This window comes from Anomalospiza imberbis, chromosome Z, assembly GCF_031753505.1.
Source record: "Anomalospiza imberbis isolate Cuckoo-Finch-1a 21T00152 chromosome Z, ASM3175350v1, whole genome shotgun sequence".
NCBI lineage: Eukaryota > Metazoa > Chordata > Aves > Passeriformes > Viduidae > Anomalospiza > Anomalospiza imberbis.
In genome coordinates, this window is record NC_089721.1 from 8,012,608 (window position 1) to 8,038,475 (window position 25,868).

The window sequence follows — 25,868 nt, forward strand, 5'->3', positions numbered from 1 at the left end:
GGATGGGGAAGGCGGCTGGTGCACAGCCCAGGTGGCCAAGGAAATACAGCATCCAGTGCTGCCCGGTCGATGCTGCTATCAGATACAGATGGTGGCAGGAGAGGGAAGGGATCGATGCTGCTCACCTCCCTGCTGCTGGAGCCGGTTGTGTGCTGCTTGAGCCAGGGGAGGCTGATCCTCTCTCCGAGAGAGCAGCCTGCAGAGGGATAACAAGGGCTGGTGGGGTTTTACTTGCATGAAAAGGCTGGTGTGGCTGGTACCTGCCCTCTATCCCAGCATCAGTGCCAGGATGGTGCTGGCAGCCCCCAGGGAGTGTGACCTGTAGGAGAGAGCTTGTACTAGCACTGGACTGACAGCAGGTTTTTCTTAAGCTCTGAAGCAGAAGGATTTAAATCTTTTATTTATATGTCTGGTCGAGTCTGTCAGAGTTGTATCAAATATTTTTGACAAGCAAAAATGCCATTTGCTTCAGCTTAATGAAAAATGATTTTTATTTTCTCCCCCCTCCAGGAACTAAAGGAATTGTAGTTTCAATTGCAGACCCAAAAGCTCCTCAGGAAAAGGAAAAAAAAAACAACACATCACAAAGTAAAACCTAAAACCTGATTGTTGTGAGATCTGGCTGTTAGAAGAGGCTCTGGCTGATGTTGGGTCTGTGTAAAATGAGGGTCTGGAGAGCATTCAGTCATATGGTATCTCCTTTTATGAAACTTTCTGGGCATATTATTCTAATGACATTTAATGGCACTAATTTCTTCATCTTAACCAAGTGGGTCTTTTCACAGTCCCACATCATTTTAATTTGTTCTCCTTCTGAGAAGCATGAGAGCTGGGACTGGCTTGACTTGGCACAGAAGAAGAGCTGTGTTGGTGGTTGTCTCATCCCTCCTGATGGGGATGCATCTGGCTGTCTAAGGCTGAGGGCTGCATGGAGGCAAAGCTTGCATCAGGACTAGCACTTGTCAAAAGACCTTTTCTCAAATCTTCTGTGCTCCTCTGGAAATTGTTTTCTGTTGTTTAATAGGGAGCAGTGTGTACATTATGGTTTGGCCATCACAGAGTGTCTAGTCCAAGGTCCTGTAGCTAAGTAAGCCCTGCCTCCTCCTTCTTCCTAGGCTGAAAAACCTTGGTGTGCTTGGAATGCTACGATGCAGAAGATGCTTCATTCCCCTTTCCCTGTGCCTCTTCTTGCCTCACAACTCCCTCTCTGTGAGGACCAGAACTGTGTGTGGTGACCAAGTGACAGTCACATACTGGACTTGTACAGTGACCACACAGCCCGGTTTGGGGCAGAGGAGTGCTGGACCCTGTGGCATAGGTCATCTACACCTCAGGACATGGGTACAAGTCCTGCTTAGGAATGCAGGATGGGTCTGTGTCTGGATTTTACCTGGTCTCCTCACTGAGTGAGATCTGGGTTAAGATTCACTCTGGGTCACAGCTGACTGTGGAGAAAGTTTGGTTGCCACAGCTGGAACTGCACATGGATCCCTTCAGCTGGCTGGGTAGTGTGGGCAGAGACACAGATACTGCAGGCTTGGGAAAAAGATCCTATGTCCCCCACACCCGCTTTCCCCTTCATTCCAGAGTTTCAGGCAAGGCTTGCTTTGCCTATGCCCTCATCTTTAGGCACAGATCTCCTTTCTCCATAACCTAGCCCAGTGCTTGGTAAGAGAGGTCCTTTCTTGGGTGCCAGCTGGGAGGAGGGTAGGGCAGCGGGGCAAGCTGACAAACACTCACTGCTCATCCTGAGCTGTTTGTCTGTGCATCCTGACTCAGGATCAAGCTGTCACAGCCCAGTTCCCTGCCTTGTGTTGCTTCCCCTGGGAGCTGCCAGGAGGCTGCTGGAGCCATGCGGTAACATGGGTCTCGGGGAGGCAAGTAAGGTCAGATGTCTGCTCAGAAATGAGATTGGCAATGATGCCACCGGTGCTGACAAATGGCCTGTCATTAATCTCTGACTCATGGCAGTGGAGAGGGCAGCAGTGGAAGAAACCCATGAGGTCACTGGCAGCCTCTCTCCCACGGGACCTGCACACAACTTCCACCCTAAACCTTTCTGCTTAGGGTGGGCTCATCCCCGGGATGGGAGGGAGTTCTTTTCCTACACACCTGCCCTGAGTTACTGTGTTTGTGTGCAAGTGCATGGCATAACTCCAGATGAGCTGCAGTCAAGCCCCTAAGCACCTGGGAACTGGGACAGTCATACAGTCCCCGTGGGAGCTGGATTTTGGCTTGAGGCATAACTCTGGATCAGCACTGGTGCAAGCAGGATGAAGGCTGAAACAAAGCTTGTGTTATCAGTGTGTTGCAATACCGTTGAGAGACACGAGGTGCTGTGCTGCTCGGAGATGCTGCAGGGAGCTGGGGGAGACCAGACTGGGATGCTCAAACCCTGGCTGTGCTCCCTCATGCTGGGGTATTGCTGGCGGCTGGGTCTGCAGGGTTCTCAGCCCTCTTGCAGAGCAGCCTTCCCTCCTCTCCTGCTCTTTGAGTCTCTTCTCATACTTAGAAAGGGGGTCTTTCCTCAGTTGCAAAATATTCCTTGGAGGTTATAGCCAAACAGACTGGACTTTCTGTGGTAGTGGATGCTGGTGGAGATGCTGCACTACCTGCTCAGCCATGCTGGTGAGCTGCACAGGGCTGAACTGCCTTTTAGGGCAGGTGTTGGTGCTACAAGTACAACCTTTGCATACGTGCAGGGAAGAGGTGACTTTCTTCTCTGGATTATTTGGAGGTTGCTTCAGTCTCTTTTAGGACATAAGGAGACATGGTTATTCCACCCCAACTCACTCCAGATGCTTGAACCTCTCAGCTTGCACTAGGGAGTGGATGGACAGCAGAAGGCAGAGGCTGCAGTATGGGATTGGGATAGGGATTGGGATTTCTGTGCCTGGAAGGGCAGGGGAGAGGGGTGCACTGATAGGGATGAGGAGGTGCTGATTTTGGAGTGAGGGCTGCTACCACCCCAGGCTGCTGCAGCAGTGGCATAGCCTGAGCTGTGCCTCCAGGACCTTCTCCCTCTGCCTCTGCTGAGCTACGATTTAATTTTTCACTTTTCTTCCATCCCCTCTTAACTGGAAGAAGTCCTAAATAAAGTCGCTGTCACTTTTATTTATGGGCACAGAGGAAGACGTGGACAAAAAGCCTGTGTGCTCCTGACAGCTACAAAGCATCCGGCTGTTTTTCCTCGCTCGCCTTGGTGAGGCAATCGATATGGGCACAGGCAAGTACCCTCCCTGGATGCATGGGGCTCCTACATGCCCCTGCCCAGGGCACTCCATGAGGATGGATGGGAGGGGGCTCTGCATCCTGGGTGCTGGCTCTCAGCTGTTACAAACCCAGGCTTGTCTGGGAACACCTGTCCTAAAATCCTGGACCCCTGGAAATATAGATGCATGAACACGCCTGCCTTAAGAATCCATCACAGGCTTCTTGTCTCCATCTTGATTGGTTCCAGTGAGGTCAACTTTTTTTAATAACTCCTGGACTTCAGCAGGGAAAACTATTTCCTTCAGGAAATAATATAATTAAGGCTGCCTGACACTTCTGATTATAAGCCCCTGTCTTCAGTTGCTTGAAACTACGCCAGCCTTTAACCATTTGGACTGAAACTTCACATGTCTCTGCCTCCGGCTGAATTTTTTTGGAACATTTTAGCAAAGAGAGTTTTAAGCTGCTCTCAGAACAGAGTTGGGGGGGGGGGGGATGGGGGGGAAGGCATTAGTTTATCCACGGTTTAAAAAAAAAAAAAAAAAAAAAGAGCAGAAAAATTCTTGCAGTTGTGCTGAAGAAATTCCAGTATCTTTGCACTGTGAGACTGGGCCTGACAGTTTTGGGGAAGGTTTTGAGCCAGGCATCAGGGTTCTGCTTGTTGCTGACACCACAAAAATCCGCCTTCCCCGTGCCAGGTCGCACGGCCGTGTGGGTGTGTCACCCACAGCATGTGCGAGGAGCTTCCCGCAGCAGGAGCTGCTCTGCCTCGAGCACACAGCACTGCAAAACCTGTGCCCCTCAGCTCACGCATGGGATGTCTTGCTGCTGGGAAATGTCGGGCCCTTTTCTTTTGGTGCAAGTAAAATTCATGGGTCCCTGATCAGCATAGCCCCAGCTTATGCTGGAGAGAAAGATTTTTGGATTTTTGGCAAATACTGTGTGTTTGTATTTCTTTTTCCCCCATTAAGCAAGTGTTTCAGTTATCCATTAGCCCTTGCTGTGCCATGCAGGTGCATCATGTGGGACAGGCAGCATGCCATAAGTGCTGGGCTTCCAGCATTTTGTAAGGACCTCTTAAAAAAGTTAGCGCTTTTGCATGCAGGTTTCTCTTAATTCAGCTTATTGCTACAGAAATGGCCAAAGCAGCAGTATTTCTGTGGGGCAGTGCAGACAGGTCCTGTGAAACAGGTGTGACATTCATGAAATGCCCTGACCATGACATTGGTGAGACCTCAAGTCCTGGTGATGCAGGGTGAGCTCAGCAGTGATGCAAGCCCTCCTGCAGGGACCTGACCCAGGATTTGTCCCTGCTCTGTGGCTGATGACATTTGCTTCTTATGTGAGCCTACCTGAGTTCTGCTCAAGCTGTAATTTCTTGATCATGTGGAAGCACAGGTCATAGATCTTCCCTCTGGCTCAGCAGTAACTCATGGCCCAAGTCAGGTCCTTCAGCTGGTGACCTGTTTTGAACATGCTGAGTTCTTCCAAAATCCAGTTTGACCTCAATTTGAAGCCCCTACAAAAGCAAGTCATGCTTTGATTTCCATGTGGAAAGCTGGGCTGCTGGATCTGTGGCAGGGCCGGCTCATCCGGCTCAGTACAGGGCACAGAGGTGGCAGGGAATGTCAATGTTTTCCACAGGTTTCAGAAAAGGCACTGGGATTTTGCACTTTGTACCCATAGTAATGCACTATCTCCCTGAGGGTACTCACTGCTAAGCTCAGTCTCTCTTCTCAGGTCCCTGCCAAGCTGGAATTAGAGCCCAGGAGGGTCTCTGGCAGGTAATGACAAATGAGCCTCATCTCTTGCTGTACCTGGTCCCCTTTCCTGTTCCACTTCACCTGTGGGTAGGGAAAAAACCCAACACCCACATCCAAAAATGCTTCCAAAAAATAACCAAAGACTCACATTTGCATTGCAGAGTGAGAGGAGGCTTGGTGGGGAGCAGCCCGCTCCCCTCTTGCCAGTCACTCCTCAGCTCTGGGGTGCATGGCAGAGCAGGTTTTGAATGATGGGGCATTGCGGGTGCTGAGCCTGGGGCAGCTGGAGTTAAATTTCTTGGTGGCTGACACCTGACAAGTGTGATAAATTGCGGCACACCGTGGCTGCCGGCGTGACAAACAGTCCTCTTTCCTCCTTGTAAACTCTGGGAAAATTTTGTAATTATTTCCAAGCACTTTGCAAATGAGGGTTTCGCCATCAGGCAGCCAAGTGTAGTTCCAGGGGGTGGTCATGTATTTATTTAGGTTTTGTAGGCAGGCAGGAGGTAGATGGGGAGTTGTAGTTTGGGTTTCTGCAGCATCCTCCCATTGGCTTGTCTGGGCTTTGCATGAGGTCCTGGGAGGAACTCTGGCAAAGCTCATCAGCTGAGGGTTGGGTGCTAATTAAAGCCTGTGGTGTGCCAGGCTTGGAGTCACTGTCACCCTTGGGAAAGAATCTCTGCAGGAGTGAGTCCCAGACTTTCCTCTTGCCAGTGGATTTTGGCTCCTATTTTTCATTTTTAATAATGCAGAGCCATAAGAAATTTTTTTTCTCTTCAAAGCATTTAAAAAGAAGTAGGGGGAGCAACACAACCTCAGCCACAAGAGCTGGATAATGAGCACAGATCTCGACTGATAATTTGTTTGTCTAACACAAAAAGCGTATTTCCTGCTGTAAGGGAGGGCACCACTGGTTACACTAATGCCTCTGACTCCATCTCACCAGGCAGCGTGTCAGACGTAGTACAGAAAGTCCTCCTCCCGTTTCCAGTCCTTGATGTCTGTGCTGCAAAACCATACAGGCATGTTTTCCTCTTCACACTCTTGGGTTCAGTTGGACTGGCCTCTCCCTGCTCCGTAAAACATGTGTGTGTGGCTTTTCAGGATTAGGGCTCAGGCAGCACAAGACTTCATGGGCGAATGCCTTGGTGCTGGGCTGACAGTGTGGTGCTGCTGTGCTGTTCTGTCTGGGGAGCATTGCTGTCTGTCTTTAAAGAAGACCAGAGATGCCCCAAGCTGCAGGGGCTTTTTTTCCCCTCTCCCATTTCATGTCTCTGAATCGAAATAATTAAGCAAATACGTGCTTTGGGGCTGGACTGTGACGCTCCTGTGGGAGGGCTCTTATTCTAACTAGGTTCGTGTTTGCACCGGTTACCCCCAGCTGTCAGGGCTGGAAAAGAGATGCCCCCCTGCCTTGGTTGTCTGCTGAACCTGAAGCAATGACAGAGTTTCACCTGGTAACCTGACAGGTTGTCTCTTCTGTTCTGTTGAAGAAAATCCCAGATCTGAGCAGCGAGGGTCGGACAAGCAGCCAGAAGAATCGCCCAGAGGTTTATGAGAAGTTGGGGACGCCTCAAGGACTCTGGACTGGTGGAGAGGTAAGAGGTGGGTTAAAACCTTGCTCACCCAGCTTGTCCTGAGTTGGTATGCTTTGTGGGAGTGCAGGACACACGTCTTCTGGCGAGGATGGTGGTGTTTATTAGAGTGTGGCAAAATGGCATGTGAGCAGCCTTTTAGCTGCTGTGCAAAGAGGGCAGATGCTGAGAGTGATTATTTAGGATGTGGAGGGGGCAAGTATGGATGAACAGCCTAGAAAATCCCATGTTATGGTCTGCCCATGGACAACTTCCTCAAAAAGAGCTCTCCCACTTGAAAGCCCTTTGGGCAGCTCAGAGGTACATAGTCCAGCCACAGTCACAGAGGTCCCATGTTGTGGCTGAACTACTCTGGAGCAGGTAAGTGTCACCCAGCCCAGCTATATGGTGGAAGGTGAGGTGCCATCTCTTGCAGGCAAGCACAACTTGAAGTTCTCAGGTCTGCTGGGTGTTTTTTTTTTTTGCTTTCCTGCCCTGGCAGGCTGCAGCATCAGGGGTGAGATGCATGGGCATTGCTTGAAAAGGAATGCATCCCCTTAGGAGACCACAACCACCAGCAGCCATGGGCAAGAGGTTGCCCCAACTCTGAGGCCTGTTACATGTGTGCTGAGTATAGGGCTGTGGTAATACAGTGCTGTTTGAGGAGGGGTTTGGGATCATGTTCTTTAAGCCATAGTGGAGCAGGAAAGGAGCCTGGAGATGAAGCTGCCTCACCTGGGGATGCAGACCCTGCAGAGCCGTGCTGGGGAAGCCTGCTGCTTGCTGGTTCTGTGTCTGAGAAAAGAAAATGATGAATTAAAATTTAACAACTCCCTAAATGCCAGACAAGAATGTCTTAAGTGGGAATTGTCACTGTTTGACTAGTGCAGCCTCTTACTTAGCTAAAACTGCATGGCTTTAATTATGTTGATCCTAGAAAGCAGTAGCTTACACCGAAGAGGAGAAACTGTTGACCAAAATAGCATGAATGATGAATTTTCCCTGTGCCCCTTCTCTGCCCTCTACCCCTGCATCATGCTTCCCAGAGTTGTTTTGCAGCCCCTTTAACGCTGGATATGCAGAGTCCTTTATCCTTTGAGCCACAAGCAAGGACAGAAATGCTCCCTGTGTGCACGCTTGATTGTTTGCCCTGTAGTTAAAAGGTCAAGGTTAAGGACTCCAGGGGTGGGCAACACCTGATGGAGCCACAATAGGGAGCAGGCTGGGGTCTGGGCATGCAGAAATGCTCTACAGGAGCAAAACCCTGCCCTTGTCATTGCTCCTTGTTGGCGTCTTTGGAGCGGCATGGAACAAGGACTCCTTCCCTCCCCATCCTCGAGGTAGATCAGCCCACCCAGGGGACTCCTTGCAGCTCTGCAAATAGAGCAGCTTGAGCAGGGTACGTCGCTAATAATACCAATTACTGTTACATGCCGGCTACAAGGTACACTGGCAGTAATGGGATCCTGGGGGGATGAAATGAAAGCGATATAATATGGTGAGATAAATTAGCGTTGTAAAATTAGCTATGGGGCTAGTAAGGGATCTGACAAATGTGTCGCAGCTTTGGTACAAGCTCTGAGCACTGCTGAATTGGATTTAGTGGCCCAGAGCAGAGCAGATGGGAGCAAAGGAAAAAAGAGTTTGAGGGGTCTCCATACACACGTGCTACCAGTTAATGCTGCTTGTTTCTTCCTCGGATTTGTGCAGTGATATGTCCCCTGACGCCTGCTTGTGTGTGGCAGCAGATGAGTAAGAGCCCAGCCCAGATGATGTGCTGCTAGAGGAGCTTGAGCCTGGCAGGGAGATGGGAAGGGGGTTGGAGAAGCATCAGCAGACTGGCATTCCTGCCAGCTTCAGTACATCAGCTACCAATCCCTGCCCTGTATCACTGGCTTGCTCTCCTAGATTTGCTCCCAAAGGATCTGATGGGATGTGTGGCAGGCATTTGCACAAGTTTTAGCTGTGTAGGAAGGGTAGAAAGCTGGTTTCTGCTTCCTCTGTTGCAGGCTGACCTCTTTTCCTATGCCTGGATGGGCTCTGGGCAGAAGGGTGTCTGGAGCTGGGCATCCCACAGCCTAGGGACTTCTTCCTGTTTACCAAGGGTGTACAGCCAACTCCTTCCCATCCAGATGCACACTTTGTTCTTCACCCTCTGAAGCAGAGGGTGGAAGCCAGGAAAGGGGGTTTTGTGCCTCATGGAGACTGGGAAATGGGTGTGGTCAGTTCCAGTGGGATTCACTTCCTGGTGGCCCATTAGGACTGGGTCCACCACAGCGATGTGAGTGCTCCTGCCCATGAGAGGAGGAGAGCCTCTCATGGATTTGTAAATGCAGGATAATTGCATGTTTAATGGCTGACATATTGTGTGGGATTTGGGGAGAGGCAGACATGATTTAGGTCTGGTCTGATAAGGCATGTTACGTGACTCACTATAATAAAAAGGGTGAGAAAAATTCTGAATATGCTTTGTAGTTCCCTGCAGTGGAGCTGAGGGGGGCAGAGGGGTGGCAAGGTGATCTGTGCGAGGCCTCTCCCAAGTCATGCCAGGATGGTTCAAGAGGAATGGTGGGCACGTGGCAGATGTGTCTGTGGGTGGGAACCAACTTGTCAAGTCCCTGGGGATGAGTTTATAGAGGTCAGGCCACTGCAGTTCTGCAGCAGCACCAGCTTGAGAAACGAATTCCAAGGGATTGTCTCAGCACTGCCCGGAGAATCCCCAGAGAGCTGAGCCAATTTGTGTGCTGAGCCTGTGCGGACAGAGGCCTAAGGAGACAAGCTGCATTTTGTGGGAGGTCAGCCTGACCACTGCCACGAGTCCCTGAGTCCTCCTGTTGCCCTCCTGCTGCAAGCAGGGCACAAGATGCAGTGCTGACACACGTCAGGTATATCAGACCCCAGTCAGCCCCAGGGCTGAGTTGTCCTGGCAAAACCCATGGGGGGATGAACTGCAGCAGTGGAAGAAGGCCCTTCTCTCAACTTTTCCTGCTGGAGAAGTAGTGGTGTGGGACTGCAGCAGGACATTGAGCCAGCAGTTGGAGTGCCAGTAGCAGCATAAATAGAAATACAACTTCTCAGCTTCTTGTGCAGCTATGATATATCTTGTTTATATTGACTTTCTTAAACCTCTAAAATACATTGTAGATTGATCTACAAATCTGCAAAAAGCACCTTTTTTTTTTTTAAGCCTAAAGCAATTTTCTGCCTGCTCCTTGTGGTTGGCTCTGAACAGACACATGTTCTCTTGTCCTATTGGAGGCTGGCATGCTGCCACTGTGGTAGGAAGTTTAGCAATACTTGAGCTGGATCGATTCAAGCCCATTATCTGTGCTGCCTGGGACTTGGTGGTGAAGGGGAAGAAAATATTCTCCCCAAACACATCAAAGCCCTGTGATAAGGACATACAGTTAAGCTCTATTTATAGATGGACAGATGTCTTGCCAAAGCTCTGCTGCTGTCACTTGATTATGCAGTTTTTGAGTGCTTAGCAGTGTTTGGATCTGAAGGTGGCTGAGGTGTGTCCCCTCCAGGCACAGCCCCAAGCAGAACAGCTTCTAGGTGGTCTTTTTCCTTCTTTCAAGAAGGGACCTGATGTTTAGTTAGTAAGAATAAGGTGGCTGAGAGATCTTTTCTTGGAGTTGGTGACCAAGATAAGGGCAGTAAACCCTCATTTTGTTCTTGCATCTGCATAGGCCTACTGAGCCCTTGGAGCTCCAGAGCAGAGCTGCCGTGGATGTCACATGAGAGCGGTATGGCAGTTGAGCTAAGGGTTCATGGCTTAAGCATGGGCATCCTCCATCTCCTGGGACACCTGGCTCTCAGCTGTACCACCATCCCAGCAAAGAGATTTTTCCTACTGTTCACCCTAAGCCTCCCAAGCACCAAGGTGTAGCCACTGACATGCTGTATCTCATGAATTTTCCTTCTTTATCAAAAGCTATCACGGATATTTTAATCAGGACCAGTCATGCAAACTGCATATTTGGGGTGGGTCCCTAGGCCAAGTTGTCTCAGATCTTTCTGTGTATATGTACATACATGTTACATGAGTCTTTGTTTTTTCAGAGGATGGTGAAAAGGGTGATGTGAAATGGGTTAGCTAATCCACATTCTGCTCCTGGTGTGAAGGAGTGTTGATGCTCATTTGACAGACCTGTCCTTAATTTTCTTCCTTACAACAATAGTTGTGAATTTGGCAGTGGGAGAAGGGCAAAGGCTTCATTCTGCTTAGCCTTGAGTGTTGTTGTTAAGGGTGCTGTGCTGATTTTCTCTTGGTTCTGACCCTAGATAAAGGAGGGAAAATGTTCTCCTAGCATCCAGTGAGAACCTTCTGTTTCAGATATGCCCACTGTCACTTATCTTCTTGCTATGGGTTCCTGTGAAGAGCCTGGTTTGGTGTCCTCAACAGCTTCCCTGGATATTTCAGTGGCCCTGGCTGAATTTCCTTCAGTTAATTAGCACTGGGACTTCTCTTGGGGCTCCCAAAACTATGGGCAATATCTTGATGTGGTTCAAGCGCTGTGTGACATGCTGGCTGTGCCTCTGCTCCCACAACCCAGCCTGCTCCCTTTGCTACCTGGGCAGGCAGCTAGCAGGACCACGCTGGCACAGAGTAGGTTCCTATACCCAAGCCCTGCACCAAACCACAGCAGTGAGCTGCAGAATTTCACAGTAAGTGCTAGTTTTTTTAGGCCTCAGTAAATTGTGGCTCCAGGAGAGAAGTTGTCATATATGGGCAGGTTTGGGGACCAAGACCTGACTTCTTTCATTTATTTAACACATCGTCTTGATCAGGTGCAGGATAGGTGCATGATGGAACCTGGCTGCGTGCCATTCCCAAGGCTGGGAGAAGGGAGATTTCTCTTCCCCAGGGTGTCCATAATGAGTTCGCCTGCACGGCTCCTGCGGGGCCCTCCAAGCACCGTTTGGTTTTAGTCTGTCTCCAGGGTGCTGCTCCGCTTTGTTCATATATCCCTCTGATGAGTGGGCAAGACAGGAAGCAAATATCTTTGTTACAAAACCACATATGGGCTTTCAGTGGGTGATGATACTTCCCCAAGCTATCTGTCTAGTGAATGCACTTTCCGTCCTGCTTGTTTATATCCACAGGAGTGTTGGCTTAGCTGCTCAGGTGAGCTACAGATGTCAGGAAAGATGTCAGTTTCAGGAGAAGGCTTTAATGCAAGTCTTCCTGCTGCTCTGTGATGGATGGTGGATGACAACCCAATGTGCCAGAAACAGGGGAGAAGGAGTGGGACATTCTGCTGGGTCTGACGCAGGGGCCATGGCTGGGAGAGTGGCTGCAGCAGTGCTGGAGGTGACATTTTACAGGATGCTGATCTACAGTGTGACCAAGCTGATAATTCAGTAGATGAGGGGTCTGATGGAGGCAAGCTGTGTATTCCAATTCAAATAAATAACCATCAGCAAGAAGGGCTGGACTCCTCTAAAGCCATTTCAGAGGGTGTCGTGGATGCTGTGGGTCTCATGGCTCCTGGAGGGCCTTGGTGGTGGACGCCTGGTACTCTGCCCAGTAAAGCTGGAAACCATGGGGCCACAAACATGAGATGCATTTGCCTGGGGTGGTAGCTACCCCACTGAATCCTGGCTCTGAGACATGGGGAACTGTTGTCAGCCTAGTGGAGGGCATATGTGTGTAAAGTGGGCATCTGTGGCACTAGATGGAAGGCAAAAGTGCAGACCTACTTCCTTGTAGTGCTCCTTAATGCCCAGGGGCTGGAGGTGGGGATCTACTGGAGGAGCTGTTCAACTGTGGTGATGAGCAGGATCCCACATCTAGGTGGAAAGTGGAGTGAGAGGCTCAGCTGCACACACCTGGATCCCTTCCATGGCCATGGCATTCCCACTGAGGTTGTTCAAAGAGGAAGTAGACAGCAGCACTGATTGCACTCTTGAGCAATGTTTAATGTATTATTTCCCCCTTTAAGATTACTCCTTTTAAGCTCTGGATAGCTCCAGCAAGCTGGACTGAGGCCCATGTCTCCAGGGCAATTTACAGCACACACCAGTCCCTCAGCACTCATTATAGCCCCCAATGAGGACACCTCAGTGCTGCCCTTCAGTAAGATCACATATTACTGGCTCTTTTTTCTTTCTCTTGCCCCAAATCATTGCACTTTATATCTAAAAGGAGGGGCATGCAGGTGGGGAGCAGCACAATTTATGGATCAGAGATTTATATGCTGCTGCGACGCTGTATTTTTTCCCCACAGTGACACTTTATTGCCACAAATTACCAAACAGGCAAGGTTATGCGAGTGACAGCAGGCAGAGTTGTAAAGGACAGGAACAAATGGCAGCAGGAAAAGTACCCAGAGGAGAGGGGGAGGTCTGGCAGAAATAAAAGAAGGCGGGACAAGCATCAGAAATCAGTTTGCCTTACAGTGGGCTATATGGGGGAAACCTGGGAATCAGTATGCCATCTCTGGTACATGGGCATGACATGGGGATGGGAGAGCAGCTGGTGGTCTGGATTTGGATTCAGTAAATCTTTTGTTTTTAACCTTCTTTTTCTCCCCCCTCTCCCTAAATTGCCAGTTCCTCGCCTTCTGCAGCCTGCTTCTGTTTTTTTCTTTTTTTTTTTTTTATCCTGTGGAAATGGCATGTGTGTAGTTGAAGGCTTTTTTCCCTTTCTTCAGGGTGGTGTCTGCAGGGAGATGGTTCTTGGGAGGTGATGGTGCTCAGGGGGTTATTAAGAGGTGTTTTGCTGTGCAAGTGGTTGCTGTATTTTCTTACTTTATTGCTGTAGAGGGTGAAAATATCTCAGTCTTGCCCTATTTGGGGGGCAGCATGGTCACTTATCTCCATCTGTATTAATACATTCAATATCCTTGATGGTGTGTGGAGGACAAGTACCAGCTCTTGGGCAGAGGAGTGTCCAAAACATTCTTTGGCTTTAGTTGAGCGACTCTGTCGGCATCCACTCACCCAAGATGGATCAGCTTAACTTCAAACAAATGTAAAAACTGACAGGCTGGAGTTTGGCAGGGATATTAAGGGTGCCTTTGAGCTGGGGATGCTACTCAAAGCTGCCGGGGAGCTGTCACTCTATTATTCTTGCAACAAAACACTACCAGTGGAGCTGAGAGCCTCAAAGGCTCTGGAGCCACAGCCAAAATTGCGTTTCACTTGCAGAAATGTGCTACAGCCGTGGGGCTCACCATGCCGCCCCAGGGACAGTCAGCACTGACATGTTCCTCCCCTGCTGCCAGCACAGAGGGGATTCGGGGGCACCTCTGCACCACAATGGACCACTGCACAGGGCAATTTGACTTGTCTGTTACCATGCTTATAAAAGATAATTTCCATTGAATCCCAATGCCATAAACCAGGTATTTAATCTTGCTTGAAGGGAGCATGTCTGAAGCATGCAGGGCATCACAAACAATAGTAAGCAATCAATAGGCTAAATCCTGAGGTCTCCTACCCAGACTTTGCTGGAGTAAAGGTTGACAAAGTGCTGAGTAGTTACTCTAGACTTCAGCCTTGAGCTGAGGGCAGAAGTGATTGACTGATTTATTGATGATGAATTTTACTATGAATCTAGCCTGTCTCTTAGTCACAAATGCTCATTTAAGCATAAATCGTGGTCTGCCATGAGCAGATAGCTTCTCCTACAGCAGAGCTGGGCAGAAAGATTTTAGATGAATGGCTTATTTGGTGAAAAATAGTTTTGGATCAACGCAAATAGCTTGTGTTTCTGTGTTGTGCTTGGCAAATAGCCTCACAGAAGAAAGTGAAAGCCCACTTGTGAAAAAGATGAAGAGCTGGATTCTGACATTATGTTTAGATCTCTTTTCCAACTGGTTTTAGGTTTTCTTCCCAAATCAAAAAGCCGGACAAGTTTCAGAAGATTCCTCTAAAACACTTTTTCCTTGCCCTCTGAAACCCTTTTTCCTTATCCTCTGTTCCTGGCTTCTGCAGCAAAACCAGCAACACAGAGCACTTCTAAAACCTGACATTGACTCTTTGTGAACCCACACCTCATTTATTTTTAGTTGGCCCAGCAGCATGAGGGCTCAGGCTCTGGCAGGCATTCATTCAGTGCTGCTGAGCTGTGGCCTGGGATGTGTAAGGCTGCTGGATTTGCTGCCCTGATGGGGGACAGGGCTTATCCTGTCATGATGGAGCCTTGGAAGGTTTGGAAGCAGGGTACAGCAGCCAAGAACACGTCAGCCCCAGTGCAAGGCTAGTCAAAGCATTAGCTGTTCCTGCTGCAAAAGACTGTGCAAGCCCTTTGGAAGTGTCTGTGATGTCACCTTCACCCCAAACTCTCAGCAGCTGGGGTGTGGCTTGCTTGCTTCCCTGTTCTCAAATCGCCACCCATATTTCGATTCCTTAAGATGAGTAGTTTCTTACTATTCAGGAATAAAACCATGCTACTCAATCACCCCCATAGGTGTTTTTCTTCCTCATAATATTGCTTTTTCTTTGTTTTGAGCCTGGCTGCTGCTGGCTACATCTGCTGTGGCTCCCAGAGCCTGTCTTACTGTGACAGCACATGGGTGCATCCACAGTGAATGCTATAGGAAACCTCTCAGACAGATTTGTGCATGTGTATATGCCTCTCTCAGTATTTCCTGTTAATTAATGGACACTGGAGTCTGTTGCCTGTAACAGCACTCACTGGCGGGTGATAAATTGTTTGTATGACAAGATGGCAGTGAAAGCCGGGCGAGCTGCGGCTGTCGGCGCTGGGTTTGGGAGCCAGGGGTGAATGTCAGTCAATAACTGGATAGGAAGAGGGATGGTGAAAAGCCCAGCAGCTGATTGCAAGATCCGCGAGGAATCCTGCCTGCTCGTGCTGGAGGAATCCTTGCTGTGGGCTCCAGCAAAAGGGCAAAAGTGCTGCACCAGACCCCATGCTTAACTGGCACTCGCCAGCCCTGTTGATGCTTTTTGGTGTGAAGGTAGGAGGAGGAAGGGTCTTATGCCATCCCTACTCCACAGGGATGGATGCTGGCTAGAGCCTGTAAGGATACACTTGGAGCAACCTCTCCTGACCCACACTGGATTTTGCTGCCTCTCATACCACAGAAAAGGCACTGTGCCAGGGGCTGGGTTCTGTTCTTCTGCAATGCTACAGCTTCCAGCAAACCCTGCTTGGTAGCTAGAGTGCCTTGCAATGCTGCCAGCACCAGAAATCCCTGACATGCTTTGCCTGCTGATGCCAGAATGCTAATGGTGGCACAAGGCTTGGCTAGGCATCTCCATGTGGGACTGGTGCTTTTGGTGACCTTGATGGGCAGCCTTCATGGCAGCAACTGAGTCTAAACCCAGTTACCACCAGTAACTGGGTTTAAACCACCAGCAGGTGGTGGTTGAGGTGCTGTGTTGCAGAGCTTACAAGGCTCCATGGATGTGCTGGAGTGTGGGGCTGGATGTGATGGATCTGGGCTGCTGGTGTTCACAAGAGTTTTCAGCCTGGTCAGTTGTGGTTCTGAGCCCAAGGTGAGCCCACACTGTAAGCCCTGCACAGGAGACTCATCCCAGTGAAACAGAGCTGGCGCCAGAGTCCAGCCTCCTGGGGAGCAGACGCGGACTGACATTGCTTCTTGCTGCATTCCCAGCGGGACTGGTCCCTGCTGCAGCCCTCTGCGTGCTGTGCGCTGTAAATCCATATCCATTCCGGCTGGCACGCTGAAGCTGGTCTTTAATTACCCGTTGTGCTCATTGGGAATCCAGCAATCAGAGTAGGGATCCCACTCAGGAGGACAGTGTGGGATCTGTGCTGCCCTGGGACCTGTTGTGCTTTCCACAGTGCAGGGGGGGGCAGTCTGCATTTACTGGGAAACGGAATTATCTGCTTCCCCAAGTGGGGAAAATAATAATAATAAAAAAGTGCCTTCCACTAGGTCATGAGCCATTACCTCGAGGGGCCCTTCATCAGCTGATGAATTCTACTTAATAAAATAAATACTGAGAGAAAATGTAATTGGATTTCATTTATTACCCAGTTCCGCCTAGCAGCCCCAGATTATACAAAAGCAATTAGAGAAAGCTCTCCATTAATAGCTATCTTCAAGCCGCCCAATGGGTTCATTCCATCAAACCTTCTGGCTTGTGTAATTTCCTTTCTTGGAGCTTGCTCCTGGCTGGGGGAGGATGTGGGGTGCGCAGCGCCATTGCCAGCAGCCTGTAAACAAAAGCAGCCCTGTCTCTTACATTTGCACAGGCATCATCTTCCCAAGCATGTGGCTCAGCCAAAGGGTATCCTGGCTTAGGGCGAGAAGCCAGGGCACCTGGGCAGTTTGGCTGCAGATTAGGGCTCAGTTGTGCCTTCCCTGGGATGAGAGCATCCTTCCTGCGGTTGGCATTGCCACGCAGTGAATCTGTGCTGCTTGGCAGTGGTGGGGTGTGCAGAGTTCATGGGGGCATCAGGTGCCCACCTGAGGGCCTGGCTGGTTTTCTGATGCTAATTTTTCCTTTAATGCCAGCAGGTTGCATCCCAGCTTCTGTTTCTGGCACCTTGCTGGGATGTACAGTACAGTGTGTGTGTCCCTCACAGTTCCTCTTGGTTTTTTTTTTTTTTTTTTTTTTTTTTTTTTTTTTTTTTTTTTTTTTGCAAGGAGCACAAGGAAAGCTTGGTAAAGCTTGCTAAGGTTGGGTGGAGGAGGATGTCTCATACTATGTCCTTGAAAGTCTTATGGCAACACAGGGAAGCATGTTTGAGGACCCTCACAGGGCACAGACAGATGTCTGGCACCTGTTGTCACTGAGGACAATCGCAGGTTAACCTGCAGCAGAGGCTTAATCTCTTATCTTTTTTCATAATCCTGGTTTACAATGGTGGATGAGGAAAGACAATTACAGTGGAGAAGGCAGCTGTGGGGAGAGATGCTGAATGACCCTGGAGGATGGTTAGTGAGGAGTGGTCCATGGTGGAAGCAGAAGGGGATGTGCACATCCCTTGTGTGTGTAGCATGCATGTGTACAGCCATGAGAGGATGCAGCCCTCTCCCTCACTCTTCAGCACTTGAAGCCCTGAAGGAAAATTGTCTGGCCATGCTGCCTGCTTTTGGGCAAGTCTCATTTATGAAGGGACCACATTTTGTTTCCACCACAGCAGATGCAGGGTTGTAGGGACAGAAGGGATTTTTAAAGTTGGTCCTCTTGCAGTGTGGAGGAGGAGGGAGGGCTTGAGGAACCAGAGGTTCTTAGCTTCTGCCTGGGGGGTAACATTGTCTTCTCATCCCACTTGTCACTCTAGGCAGAAGCCAGCACCCTTTCTCAGCTCAGGCAACCAGATCTGTTCCAGCTGATGCCTTGATGGAGCCAGAGTGGCTCATCAGGGAGGTACCAGTGCCCATCATGCTTGGGAACTTGCACTTGGCTCTGGCATCTTTGGTCACCCCTGCCATAAACACACTCTCTCCCCCACTGCCCCTTGCCGTCACCTTTCCTGTCTCACTTCTCATCCCCTCCCTTTCATGCCATAACCTCTCTGGCACAAGGTTGGGGTGAGAATATCAGCACAGCCAGGAAGGAGCTGATGTTTAGTTTCATACAAGAAACAACATAAGGCGTAATGCAGCCGGAAAGGTGAGGGCAGATGGAGAGGGCCGGCAAGGCTGTGTGGCTCTTCATCTTCATTACAAGGCTGATGTCTGTGGTCTTGCTTCCGTGCTGCTTGCCAGCAAGGGAGGGATGGCTAGCAAGCAGAGATGTGCAGGGAGAGCTTTTATTGCAGGAGGTGAGACTGGTCCTACCAGATGGCAAGAAAATCAGAAGGGGATTTACTAGGGGAAGCAAGAATGGGAGTAGGGACTGTGCATGAAGGTGATGTGATGGAAGACCCAAAAGGGACAAAGAGGGATGCTCTTCTTGATGGGAGATGGCAAATACCTGGTAAATGCAAGCTGCCTGCTCACCCTGGGTACTCACTCTGGAGAAAGGAGAAGTGGAGTGTTTGAGAGCATGGGAGGGGAGTGGTTGATGCTGGTATCATCAGCAGGGGAGGCAGGGGATTAATCTTGGCTGGTAAAATGGCAGGTGGTAAGGGAGCACCTTGCTCAGAAGAGGAAAAATTAGACCATGAGATATTGAAAGTGTGGGTCTGAGAAGAGGGCTGAGGTGTGGAAGAAGGTGGAGACCTTTCTAGCATGGAATGAAGGATGTGAAAAGCTCAGACACTGACTGTTACGCTGCCACTGACGTTCCCTCCTTCCCACAGCAACATCTTGTCTTTGGCCTAAGGTTTAACCTTGGGCTGAGTTCTGAGATGACAGAGAAAACTCCAAAAGAAGTAAATGCAGCCTCCAGAGAAGAGTGGGAACTTGAAAACTGCTTTTTCCAAGTCACCCAACAGCAGTGATCACATGAAACCTTCCTTTTTTACCTCATTGTTTATTTTTTACAGGGGTCTTTTATTTATACCCCCTTAACATCCCTGCTGTTAAAGCAGCCTTATTAGGATGCTGCCCTTCACCAAGGAACTGTGCTATCGAAAAAGAGCATTAAAGATTCAACAAATAGCTGAGAATTGGGATTGATCCTAACCTCCCATAAATGGGAGTACCTTCCCCCATTAATCAGCCTTGGTTTTCACTTACAGGATGATGGCCTCAGTGCTACACTTCTTCAGGACTAAAAGCACGTTAAATATTTATCACAGCTGAGTATTCACTTCCCCCACTATTGCCAACTAAGATCCACTGCTTAAGCCTGTGTTGGCTTGACAGGTTGTGTAGTGAGGTGGCATGCCATTAGGAAACCTCTTGTGCCAATGTGCTCTGCTCATTTGCTGCGCTAAGCACAAAGAGATGGTGGCATCTCTCATCTCAAAGCATGGTCAGCATGGGACTGTATTATAAAGTCTCTTTGCTGGCATTTTGCACTATTAAATTAAACATGCTAGGGATAAGATGCTTGGATCTGCTCTTTAGCAGCGGGCTGGATCATCCACACTCCTCTATGTCTCTTTTAACCTCAAAAATAGGATTATTGTGACCGAACTTCTCTGTAGGAGTAGCCCTCTGTCTGTGCTGAGGCTTTGCCCCATGCCAGAGTCTTCATTAGCAGTTCAGTGTGGGGCTGTTTATGTTGCTGTGCCTGGAAACATTTCCCAGTTTACCACCATGCACTCCCCTCTCCTGAAAGGATGAGGCAGTATTCTCTGCCTTTCCTTAGGGTGCTGGGAGGCTTGAAATGATGACAGGGCGTTCAATGATCCAATTATTGGTCTATACATATGTAGATACATTCTTGCTAATTGTGCCAGGTGTGCCCATAGTGTTTCAGAGAGCAGCTATTTTAGGAGCTTCTCTGGAAGCTGCCTTTCCATTTTGCTTTCTGATTGTGTGCTGGCATTTCTTAAAAGATGGTGCTTGACTTTGCGAGTTGCTGATATGAACCTCAGAGGCTGGAGAAAGCATGGGCTGCTCCCTAGCTGAGGTGCCCTGAGGTCCTGAGGTGCTGTTGAGAGCAAACCCTGAACCACGATGGGAGCAGTTTATCTGCTCAGGGAAAGCTCCCTGCGATGTCGGGTGGAGTTTACTTCTGCACCGGGACTCAGCGCAGACTTCACTTGGCCAATTCCAAGAACTGAGATTGAGCTGTTGTTGGTTGCTTGGTTGCTGGGTTAGTGCTTTGCTCTTTTTTTTTTTTTTTTTTTTTTTTTTTTTTTCTTTCTTTTTCATTTTCAGCTTGTTGGTTTGGCATCATCATGATGCATGTCCCCGTCTTGGCACCCACCTCCCACCACCCCCACCTCCAGTTTGAGCTGCTGATGTGCGCAGCCTGGCTGTAGCCGTTTACATGTACGGGCGCACAATGTGTTTCATTATCCTTGTCTCAAACTTGTTTTGCTGCTGTCACGCACCAGAAAAGTTAAACACGTCTGATCAAAGGCATGTAAACACAGCTTCAAAACAAATGCCCTCGAGTCCTGCCAAAAGCACAGAGCTGTCTCCGAGCAAATCACGTCTCGTATTCCCCTGCCTGTGCCTCTGCTTCTCCGAGCGGGTGTGCGATGCCGCCTGATCTCCGGGAGCCTTGTGGGCTGCTGTTTGCAGCAGGGAAGAGTTACCCACTGGCTGAACAGACTGCAGAGAGGATTTGCACCAGCGAGGCAGCAGGGAGGAGAGCAGAGCCTCAGCCTCAGAGCAGGAGGGAAAAGCTTGCTGCATCCTTGCACGTGAGAGGCAGCAAACCTCCACAGTCTGCAGCTCTGGTGGGTTAAAGGAGAGCAAAGCATGATATGAATTGGCTGGAAATAAAGGTACCAAGTGTGCTTTTCCCAGGTCTCCCTCGTGCTCCAGCTTGTGTATTATCCCGATGCAGGAGCTATAGGACCAGGAGCACCCAAGGCTACTGCTGCCTGCGCTGCCAGGGCATCACTGGGTTTTGGGCTTGGCTTGTAGGAGAGTCAGCCAATTGCATCATTTGTGGGATGAAAGGGGCTGGGCTAAGGATCTGGGGATGGACCCAGACCAGAAGATGCTTCTGCTCTGCTGGGTTTCCAGCCCCTGAGAGGCATGGAAGGGTGAGGTGAGGTGAGGTGAGGTGAGGTGAGGTGAGACTTGCATCCCTGGCTCAGGGACTCTGATGCCACTTGATTTCCCATGAGATTGGTAAAAATAGGGAATGCTGTATGGTGTCAGACAAGTCAGGTTTTCATCTTACTACGGCTTTACAGAGGGCTGGATATGCATCTTAAATAGGAGTGGAAATCGTTGGGCTTTTGCAGCCTCTGAGGGCAGGTGGTTTCAGAAAACACTGGCTCCTTTCAAATCTGCCAAAAATCTATTCACAGCTTGGCTACCAGCACGGCCAGCAAATAGTTTGGGAATTCATGGGCTTGTGAACTGACCCGGACTCTGCAAATGAGTTGCCCAAGGTCTTTGCCAAATGCCTTTGAATAATGGACATGTCAGAACCAGATGGGGTTGCAAATGGCAGGTTATTAGTGCCCGATGCCTGTGCCAAGCAGTGCTGCACGTGTGTGCAAGCACGCAGTGAGTGCAGGGCTCCAGTGAGTGCAGGGCTCGTCCCTGGAGCGAATGGAGTGGCTGGGTTGTTGCAGGTAAGATGATCCAGTGGTTCTCCTTCAAACCACCTAATTGCATTAACAGGGGAGATAAAATCTCAATCATCCCCCACATTGCTACTTGGACAGTCGCAGGCAGGCTGTGAAATGCCCTGCAGGCAGTGGGGACATGGTCAGAGGTTAACGATGGTGTCAGCCTTCATAAATCATCCCTAATGAGACCTGGGAAAACTTGGGTTGCAGCTCTGATGCATGGCTTGGCTGTGTTGTCTTCCCTTTACTTTGGGCTTTTTCTGCCATTTGGTTTCTAGGATTATCTGTGTGAAACCTTGGTGAGGCTGAAGGCACTGGAGGCTTTCCTGCGTGGCAAGGAGTCCTGGGCTCTGCCCCTGGCACAGGCTGGCTGATGTGCTGCAGAATAAATACATTTCCCCCCTTTTGTTTTCCCTAAGGACAAATTTACGTGTCCCTAGGGTGCCAGAAATCTCGGGCTGGAGGGTACTGCCTGTGTCCTCGTGTGGAGGAGCAGCGTGCTCCGTGCTTGCTGATGCTGGGTTTGGGATGCTTCCAGGTAGAACCTGAATCATAAAGTCAGGCTGGTCCGGTGCTGCCTCTGGGCATTATTCTGGTCAGACAAAGGGCTGCAGAGACCTCTTTCAAGCTTTCCTCCCAGCCCTTCTCACCTGCATTGGAACCACATGATAGGGACGTCACAAAATCCAAATGCTTCGTCTGGGAGAATCCTGTGCAGGAAGCAGGACTCCAGATAAGTTGTGCAAGTTAGGAAGATGAAAAGAGGCAATTAATGTCCCCACCAAAGGCTGCCTCCTGGGCTGGCAGTGGTGGGCTGCTCCAGGCTGTGTGTGGTCCCTGAAAAAGCTGCCAGACACCGGCCGGGACACTGGGAGGAGTGAAGCAGGGTACAGTGAATACTCCCTCCGATTTATTATTTATAAAGTACTGTCACAGCTCTGGAAGTGTTGGGACTCTCAGAAAAGCTGTAGGAATGTACTAATTAAAGAACACAATGGGAATGTAAATTGGGAAAGCTCCCCTGGGGGAAGCAGCCCTGGGGGGAGCTAATTTGCCAGTCCCCACTCCTCCCCTGCAAACTGGCTGAGACACTGGAGCAATTAAAGAGGAATTTGAGTGTTAAATATAATCTGGAATTGTGTTTTTGGCTTTTTTTTTTTTTTTTTTTTTTTTTTTTTTTTTTTTTTTGTAATTAGTTTATTTTTCTCTTGGGTGACTGTGTTACCAATTCTGTAATCGGAACTTTAACCCTCTCTTCTGCTAGCATAGGGGCATTTTGTGTGATTTTTTGCGGGGATGGGGGGGGTGGTGGTGTTGATCTTTGTTGTTGGAAATAAATTCAGGTGAGTCTGCCAGCACCAAGGTGGCATGTCACCTCCTTGTGCGATGAAGGATATATGACCCCAGGGCAGGGCTAACATTAGCCAGTCTGGTAAGAGACGGTCCCTGACTTTGGAATCATGGAATCACAGAATAGTTTTGGCTAGAAAGGATCTTAAAGATCATCTAATTTCAACCCTACCATGGGCAGGGACACCTTCCACTAGACCACGCTCCTCAGGGTCGCCTCCAGCCTGGCCTTGAAACACTTTCAGAGATGGAACATCCAAAAATTCTACGGACAACCTATTTCAGTAATAAAGTACTGATTGTCAGAGTTGGCTCCTGAAATCCATCCTAAAAATATGGCTTTTTGGTTGGTCTTTTTTCCTGCCCATTTCTTTTCTGTGTGGTCTGGCTTACTCATTGTGCTGCTTTCACTTATCTTGCCCTGCTCAGGAAACACATGTATTTATTGTCACTTAAGCTGTGGCCAGCAGTGTGGGCTCAGGGTAGTGGCTGTGACTTATTTCTCTTTTCCTGACAACTTCTTTTATACAGTCCAGGGTGAGAAGACAAATGGAGAGACTGTCACAGATGTGAAGTAAAGACATGCTGAGGCTATGGTGGTCAGCAAGGGGTGGCCATCAGCTCATGTGCTGTTTGGTGTTGGGTTCACAGGTCAGCTGTCTCCCTGTGTCCAGGCATGCAGTTGAGCAAAGGGCTTGTGTTCTTGGGCTTTGGGTTTTTTTCTTTCCTTTATCTTTAGCACACACTTCAGTGTGCTGTTTACTGGAGGTCTTCAAAGCTTGTAAAAGAGCTTTCAGAAGAAAAACTGGTGTGATTGTAGCTGGCGTTGTTTGTGATGGCTTGGTGTTGGATCATTTTAAGATGGTGTTCTCAGGCAGGCAGCAACTAGTGTGTTGCAGGGTCCTCCTCCCTTTCTCATTTTTATCCGTCTGATTAGCTTGAATATTTATTACATTTTATCAATAGGCATTAGTTGCCTGAGATTCTCATCCATTGCTAGCTACCTTTTGCAAGGGTTTGAGAGCTCTCAAAGCCGAGACATCAGAAAACATCATAGATGTAGATTCATGTGATAATGAGAACCCTCAGAGCAGTAGGATTTTGTCTGCCTGTGGGGGCTGACGTGCTCTGGATAAGTGAACACTTTGTGATAAAACAGCATCCCTGGTTCTAACCCTGAAAAGCCTGATTTCAGCCTTGCATGAGGGTTGCAGAGCATCCCTCCTTCTCCCAGGGATATTGGGAAGCCCCCACCCACACAGCCCACTGCTGCTGGTGATTCTGCTGCCACCAGACCAGGCTCCATCCCCAGGGTCAAGCCACAATACCCCATGACCTCCTTGCTCCTTGACAGCCTCATGGCTCTTCATCTCCTCTGCCCACCTGGATCCAATAGCTGTGTGTGGGGAAAAGTCACACCGAGCCCTGGAGCGTGGTGAGAGCCCCTTACATGGCTGGGGCTGGACAAGCTTCTCCCTGGCCAGGGCAGGAGGAGACCACTGTTGTCCGCATCTCCCACCAGGGGCCACATCTGTCACCAGGCAGAAATGGGCCCTGGGGTTTCAGCATTGTTCAGAAGACCTCTGCCAGGATCCAGATCAATCCCAGCCATTTTCCTCTAAGACTGCCTGTATTTATTGCCATTTGTTCTGGTTTATTTTTCTAAAAATAAAAATTGGTTGAAGTAGTACAAAAGCTGGGGAGGAAACAGGCTGAAGGAGCCTGAGGAAATAAAGATTTAGAGATTGTGCTGCCCCCCACCCTCCCCCTTCTCACCCCCATCTCTGAAAAATCCATGGAAATGTGGAATTTAAAACCCTTCCACCTTTTTTTTTTTTTTACTGTAGGGCCTACAGATTCAATCCATTACCCACAGTAGGTAGTCTGGTGAGGCAAAACAGCAGAAAAGTAGTACTTTCCCTATTTGAAGGTGGGAAGGGAAGGGCTGGGAACCTGTGGTGGAACCAGTAGCATGGCCCGTACCTCTTCGATCACTGGCTGTCCCTTTCTCTTTCTCTTCCTCTTCTTTCTCTTTCTCTCTTTCTCTCTTTCTCTCTTCCTCTCCTACCTGCAGCACCAGTGATGGTCTTTTAGAGACCATGCTGGGACCTGCTGACATTCAGGATTGCATTCATCTTCCAAAATGGCATTTTCCAATGTGACCTCTGACCAGCCTGTGCTGCCGGGGTATCCAATTCTCCCCAGAGCTGATGCTGATCACTCTCCCTTCCTCCCTCTCTAACCATCAGAAGTTGGTTTCCTCTGGAAGACAGGGGTCAGGAATACTCGGGTGCTGACGGATCAGTATGTGCTTTCCTGGATCGGGCCTTGCATTCCTCCTGCCCGTCCAGCTGGATGTGGGATCCCTTCAGGGCTTGCAGCACTGGGGAGATGCTGCAGAGGGGCATGAGACCCAAGCAGTGCAGCAAAACCTCTCACCTGCAGCCCCTGCTGCTGCTTTTCTGCTGGCAAAGGATCTCACCTCTATTGTGGGGATAAATTAAAATCAAGGATCAACTGCTGTGCACTAGGCTGGGTCAGGCTGGTGGTGGGTATCAGTGCTCAGTCCTAACCCCAGCCAGATCATTTAACTCTCTGACCTGTGAGATAGCAGCTTCCCACTGGGAAACAACCCTCGGCTTTGCTTTGTCCTGTCTTTGGGCAAGGGAAGAGGTCTCCTGCAAGCGGGCGGTGTGCGATCTCAGTCGGGGGGCAAGGTAAGTCACCTTCTCTGCGGGGTTGTTTGCACAGCTGCGAGTGGCCGTGCCCGCTCCAAGAACACGACATTCTTCCCAGCGCCGAATATCCGGGACAGGCATCCCTCCGCGCTCCGCGCACTTTCATTTCCGTCGGCGAGCCTGGGGAGCCTCACCCGAGCATCCGAGCGCTGGAGCTCTGGCCCTCCGTCATCCCGCTGGTGTTCCCTCC

The 25,868-nt window shown here is 49.5% G+C and overlaps 1 long non-coding RNA gene across 1 annotated transcript in view; it reads left to right on the forward strand.

The window, feature by feature from the left end:
* Positions 1-25,868, forward strand: part of LOC137464988 (uncharacterized) — a 118,115-nt gene that overhangs the window by 46,376 nt on the left and 45,871 nt on the right. Inside the window, exon 3 of the long non-coding RNA XR_010994516.1 lies at positions 6,470-6,574. This is a non-coding gene — a long non-coding RNA (uncharacterized lncRNA). The remainder of the gene's footprint in view (positions 1-6,469; positions 6,575-25,868) is intronic.